Source organism: Xyrauchen texanus, chromosome 8 (genome assembly GCF_025860055.1).
Source record: "Xyrauchen texanus isolate HMW12.3.18 chromosome 8, RBS_HiC_50CHRs, whole genome shotgun sequence".
In the NCBI taxonomy this organism is placed as follows: Eukaryota; Metazoa; Chordata; class Actinopteri; order Cypriniformes; family Catostomidae; genus Xyrauchen; species Xyrauchen texanus.
Genome location: NC_068283.1, coordinates 32304851 through 32312503, shown reverse-complemented (window position 1 = coordinate 32312503; position 7653 = coordinate 32304851).

Below are 7653 nucleotides of genomic sequence, written 5' to 3'. Positions count from 1 at the left end.
ACTTCACCCAACCAATATTATCAATACCCAGGAGTCTCCAAAAAAGTGAGACAAATTTGACAGAAGGTGGCGCCATCACACTAGCCCGAGAACAGAATTTCTCTTCCATCCTCATAGTTTCAAATGTCCAAGTGTGAATCAGGCTCACTTATTATATTAGTAAAGTTTTTAACACAAGATCATTTTCCACCCTCATTCTGACCCAGAAATGCTCGGTTTTGGTGCTGCTCTTTAAGACTTGACAGTACACGGCCACTGATTGGCTTGTTGCTCTTGACTAACTTGCTCTCTGGGCAGGGCTGTGGAAGTGATAAGGTAAAGTAGTCATTGATGTGTTGTTGAGGAGACAGTCAGATGCCAATATCTACCACAGTGTGATATCACAATGTGGAGGAAGTACAGAACGAGTCGTTTTGGCAGTATGGTTTCAACAAATGCTCTTTTCGCACTGAGGAGGAGGTTTTGAGTTCTGAAACTTACAGTAGGTTTTTAAAGTACAATGACCTCTTATATGTCAAAACATCAAGGAAAATTTGTTTCCCCATGTCAGGACCCCTGAAATGTAATCAACAAAATTGGCAAGGAGATGATGAAGAACTGTGCATGCACAATTTGCATGTTCACACACAAACTCACAAACATTTACTTTAAACTTGCATTTATCAGTCCAAACCAAAGACCAACAGCCTCTAAAGTCACTAATACATTGAAAGAAAAATGTATGTGTTTATCTATAAGAAATAGCAGAGGACATCTTCATGCACTCACAGATGCTTTGCGATGGACAATTATGGAGAATACAAACAAAAGGTTTACTTGAATACTTGTCTCTAGACAATTTGGCTGGTACTGTCAATTTCATATGCTTGTGTATGTGAGTGTCTTTATGAATTAGCAACACATGTTATGCGTCTACCAGATTTATAGATATATATACCTGTAGTCATGCTAATCACAGCAATTAAAATGGCTGGTGAAAAGAGCAAACATTGCTTGACCCTATGTGTAAAATCCCATATGCAGAGAGTGAGTGGTTCCTACTGCACTGCAAACGTCAATTTCTTAATCAGTATTTTTGACTTTTTTTCTAGAAGACATGTCTAAAAATGCCTAAACATCCTTAAAACAAGATACATTTACTCTAAGCAAACCTGTACAACATGCACTTGTTTTCTGAGGAGATATCTTGAATTAAGTCTTGAAAAATTTTCTAACCCCATTGACAAACATTTCTGGTTTTACAATTCACAAGTTAGCAATATTTATGCTTTAAACCAGAAAAAGAAATCAAATTAAAATTTGCCAATAGGGTTAGAACAATAAACTTAATTCAATATATATTTTCTTAAAACAAGCCTTTATATCTTATTACATTTAGCTTCTTGCTAAATCCATCTGATTGAAAGCAAGACAAAAATATGCACTTAAAGCAATTGCATTGGCCCATCAACACTCCAGCATTATCTACACAAAAACAGTTGAGTGTATCCTGATGAAACTATTGTTATGTGATGACATCATCCATGTAATGCAATATTGTGTGTACGTGTTTGCATGTGAACCCTCATATTATCACAAATAGACCCCTGTATGAAACAAATCATTCAGTACATACTAATAGGTGGAATAACAGATGCCGTTGTCCACCATCCTGTGTGTTTGTGCAAGTGTTTCGGAATGAGAAAGTGCTGGAACATTATTAAGAAAGAGAGCACCACTGCTTATTGTGTGCAAGGCTTATGTGTCCCTCTAAAATTCACATACCGTATGAAGGAGGGTGAGGAGACCTGAAGACCTCTCGGGTGTGAGAGATGACTTTCCCAGGGGCTCAATGCCAAACATCCCAAATGAAAACATGACGGTGTTAAATGCACACACTGGTTGGTGATGTAACATGAACATAAATACTTTGGCATTGAGAGGAAATGTATTCCAATGTAGAAATATTACAGCAGCCAAAACAAACAAACAAAAAACTATTATATGCACAAACACACTGGAAGAATCTGAAGAGAACAGAAAAGAAAATATGTTGCTTTTTTCTCAATAGAAAAAAATCTACAGATAGAGAGAAAATACATTAAAGAGTGATGGATGGATGATAGATAGACAGACATATATTGCACACATTAAAAATGTTTACCCAATATGCACAAAAGTATCAATTGCACATTTATTGTATTGTGCAGTATATATATATATATATATATATATATATATATTGTTACAGTATGTTCTCTAAATTCAAATTTTTGCATGTATGTATTTTGCATTTATGCATGACGTGTAAGCGGATAAAGAAGTGTGTGTGTGTGTGTATTCTCTCAGGTACTGCTCTATTAAGTCTCTCATTACTCATTTTGATCAGCACACCTGTGCAGAAGCGAAAAATAAATGGCTGCATGTTCATTATCTGTTGCTTCTGTCTGTACTGTCTCATCCTCCCCTCTATTATTATATGTTAATATTTATGTTTTTATCTCAGCTCTCATTACCAAAACCTATGTGATCAGTTCATCTTTCCTCTATAACATGATCATTTCCTGTTCTGATATTGACATCTATCCTCTGTGCTATATGCATCTTAACCCTGATACATCACTGGACACACACACACACACACACACCTGTTAATCAGCAGTCGGTACTCTTGTGATGTACTTGATGAGATCCTTGATTGTTTGTTGCAGGAGAGGAAAAAATAGCAGAAGAGCTTGTCGACCTCATTTACATAATGAAAACACAACAAGAGGCTCAATTAATGCTCGCTATTGAATTCCTTTGTGAAACCGATGCATTCCTTAAATGAGTCATCCAAGCAGGTCAATATATTTATCATAATAACTTTAAAAACTTGTAAAAGATGGCCTGTGTTGTAAGCATCAGCAACCTAAGCAATTAAACACAGTTTGAGAAATACAGTGTATTACAGATTACCATGGGTTGTAGATGTGTAATTGTTTTTATTTTGAGGCAAAGGAGTTTTAAAGGGATAGCTCACCCAAAAATGAAAATTATCTCATTATTTACTCACCCTCGTGCCATTCCAGATGTATATTACTTTCTTTCTTCTGCAGAACACAAACAACATTTTTTAGATGAATATATCAGCTCTGTAGGTCCATTCAATGCAAGTGAATGGTGATCAGACCTTTGTAGCTCCAAAAATCACATGAAGGAAACATAAAAGTAATCCATATGACTCCAGTGGTTAAATCAATTTCTTCAGAAGCGTTATGGTAAATGGTCTGCACTTATATAGCACCTTTTTTAAACTTAGAGGTTACTAAAGCGCTTTACACTGTGTCTCATTCACCCATTTGTATACACCAATGGCGGCAGAGTTGCCATGCAAGGTGCTAGCCTGCCATTGGGAGCAACTTGGGGTTCAGTGTCTTGCCCAAGGACACTTCGGCATGTGGAGTCGTGTGGGCCAGGAATCGAACCACCAACCCTGCGATTGGTGGCCAACCTGCTCTACCACCCGAGCCACAGCCGTCCCCCGTTATGATAGGTGTGGGTGAGAAACAGATCAATATTTAGTCCTTTTTACTCAAAATATCCACTTTATCTTTCACTTTCAGAAGTGAAAGTAAACTAAACAGGCTCCACATGTGACATTCAGTTGTAAAAGTCAAAGTAGAGTAAAAAATAACTTTTTGATCTGTTTCTCACCCACACCTATTGATTTGCTTCTGAAGACATGAATTAAACCACTGGAGTCATATGGATTAATTTTATGTTTCCTTTATGTGATTTTTGGAGCTTCAAAGATTTGGTCACCATTCACTTTCATTGTATGGACCACCAGAGCTGAAATATTCTTCTGAAAATCTTTGTGTTCAGCTGAAGAAAATATGTCATGCACATCTGGGATGGCATGAGGGTGAGTAAACGATGAGGGAATTTTTCTTTTGGGTGAACTATTCCTTTAAAGCATTTATTTACAATTTGTATTTACAGTTTTGTACTTGTAATAATATTGTACTTGTTTATTTGTTGGACATTAATCAAGCAGTTGAGAAGCTTAAAGGAATAGATAACCCAAAAAAATGACAATTCTGTCATAATTTACTCACCATGTAGTTGTTCAAAACCCATTTAACTTTCTTTTTTTTTTTAGAAGAGATGTTAGGCAAAATGTTAGTTTCAGTCACCATTAACTTTTAATGCATAATTTAATACAGTGGAAGTGAATGGTGACTGAAGATGTCATTCTGTCAAACATTTTTTGTGTTCCACATAAGAAAGACAGTCATACATGTTTGGAGAAAAAAAAAAGAATATTTATGGAACATACATGTTCCTGGTCTTACTTTGAAGGATTATCGATGCATGTAATTCCAAAGAAATAAAACATGAAAATTAGCATTATTGTCTTCGATATCTTCCATCAAAATGAAAATGTCAGCTGCCATCACCAATCCCTCTTATTTTCCAAGCCGTCCCTTCCTAATGCAAGGTTATTTTCTGTTATGTAACATCCACTTTTACTATATATTTGCTTCACCTGAAAAACGTCAGATTATGAAAGCATAATGAGTCATGAATGTGTTTTATGTTTAATTTAAGTATAAAGAACAAAGCAATGCTGCAAACACAAACAACATCTCAGAGACAGCATATAGAGAGCATGACAATTAAAACCTGAAGGTCAAAACAATGACCTAGCGAGACAGAAAGAAACAGAAGAGACTTTGCTTCACTTAGTGTTTCGCATTTGCAAGTCTTCGGTTGTTATTTCTGCAAGTGTATTATTGAATTCTGATTAAGCAGGATGAATGAAGCTTTGCACAAGAGATGGAGAGAAAGATGAATGTGAAACACGGTGGGAAACTAGTTTACAGAAAGGTGCAGAAACAGCAAAGCACATTGAGGTCACACACTGTTTTGCTCTAACTATATCACCCTCAGCATGCTTGTGTGATACTTATCAATATCAGAATGTATAAATGGGTCTATGCGCTCTTTAAATTTTGAATAATTTCCCGTGTGATGCATACTGTAACTACTGTACTCCATTATCTTTCAAAAGAAATGCATGAGGACTTTTCACACACTATCACACATAAAGAGTGGTGATTGATGAACACAACATATAAAACATTTGTGTAAGAGGACAAGAGAGACTGTGGCCTAAATTTCAAACATGAGTGGGTTTGTGTCTGTGTGGACTCATATGGGAACAAGATGGAAAAATCTACATTTGTTTGCTTGTATCTCTTTTGCAATACATAAAACTATGAACGCTCACACGTACACACTCATAAAAGGCAAACAGCAAACCATTAATTAAAATTGATTATTTTCTATGTATTGTTTTACAGCTATGTTCACACTCATGGATTCACTTGTCCAATCATCCTATTTTCCATTCATCTTATTTTCATGCTCCATATGGCATGAAGTTGGGAAATGGGACAAACACACACACATGCACAATGACGAAAGCACTGACAATGTTTAATCTCACAGAGTTTGAGTACAACAATTACTGGAAATTAAGCTACATCTATATCTGAGGAGGGTCAAGAATGGTATTTTAGAAAGAAATGTATCCTCACAGAGGAGAAACATTCACTTCGACTCGCCGACCATTACTTTATTGATGAAAAAGGACACATTGACATGATTGAGTGTGTGTGTGTGTTTGCATGTGTGAGGTCTCTACAGTAATAATTAAACTCCAGCCCATATGGACCCTTGAATTTCCACAACAGACATGTCCTCAGGCTGGTCCTCAGCCTCAGGGCCAACACACCGACATATTTCCTAATAAATATTTGACACTCTGGAATGACAAAGTCTTACTAACTTTGTTTTTATGTCACCCCCTGACAGTATCATAACCATGACCTCACCTCAGTTTATTAAGTCTGTATAATTGAGATCTTCCTTGTAATAAATGATGTAGTCTCTAGAATGTCTTAGATTTCAATACCTCAAAAATCTATTAGTTATTAGTTAATGATTCGAATTCAACTATCCGGGATGTACTGGTGTTCAGTGTTTACCAGATTACATGGTTCATTGGTGTCATGTCATCATGACAAAGAATTTTAACTTTACACAGATAGGGTTATAAGCAATTGTATCTCACTAAAATAATGTTAACAAGTATAATGTTTCCATTATGTGGCTACAATTATTAAACAGTGTGTATATGAGTGATTATGGACTGGTTTGACTAACTGTGCCGATTTCCATTTTAAATAAACAACAACATTTTTATTTTTTAAATTGTTTTAATAATCAACATCATTCCACAAATTCTGTGGACTGAACTTAACTTGTATTGAAACCCAAACATTATTTTAATTAAATAAATAAAAGGCAAATACCATGACTAAAGAAATTGCACAGAAAGAATCAAATAAGCAGCATGAAACACATAATATGATGTCATAGTATCTTAAAGATAAGATCTGACTGGTTGAGTAAATCAAAGATAATAATAAAAAAAAGCTGCCTAGACCTAAAAGTTTTAAAATGATGTATTTCTACAAATAACATGTTGCCAAAGCCTGTTGTCTTTTACACATTTCAATTTTATACCAAAATTCCATCAAATTTAAGTTTTTTTTAGTTATCTTTGACAAATGTTTTTTATTTAGTAAAAAATGTAAGCTCAATTCGATAGAATTTTGTTATGAAAACCTAAATCCTAAAATTAAGTTAAACTATTTAATTGAGTGTATAATAATAAAAATGTGAATGCTGCTTTTGGCCCTTGTCATTTCTTTATTAATAAATCACAGGGTTCACTTGGAATGTGTCTGTTGTTTAGAGTAAACTTTACAGACTATCCTTCAATAACAAGACCTTTTAGAACTGTTCCAAACATAGCATGCAATGCACTACATGGAACAGTATCAGGACATGCCATCACTGCAACCCAAGCTTACATCACAGAGTGTGAAAGTTACAGTCAATATATGTTTACAATGAGAGTTTCAAGAGTTCATAAACTATCTATCTATCTATCTATCTATCTATCTATCTATCTATCTATCTATCTATCTATCTATCTATCTATCTATCTATCTGACCTAAGGCATTAGTAGGCTGTATAAACATGGTCCCTTAAAATGCCACGTAGGTAGTAGTTGGATTAATTAGGTAGAGTGCCCATGCATTTGTTTGTGTGTGTATTTGTAGAAGCAAATGTCCTCGTTCTGTCACCATCTTTACTGTGTGTGCAACCTAACCCAAAGCCAAAGAGTCAGCCTCTTCAAAACGATTATTCAGCTGAGAACATGTTCTCTCTCTCTCTCTCTCTCTCACACACACACACACACACACACACACACACACACACACACACACACACACACACAACTCATGCAAACACCATGTGAAACACTTTGCACAAATTCGTGTTTCAACTACCTGAAAGAGAAAACAACACAATCTTCCAGCAATTGTCTGAAGGCTGCAAATTGTATCTATTATATATATATATATATATATATATATATATATATATATATATATATGTATGTATATATATAAATAAATGTGCATACTAAAGAGAACACATTTGTCTCTGTCTATAATGTATTCTGTACTTATTTTGGTTTCTAGCATGCATACCTGGCAGCTTTCAAAAGCTCCTCGATTGAGGTACGATCAGTGTCTGGTCCCCGCAAATGC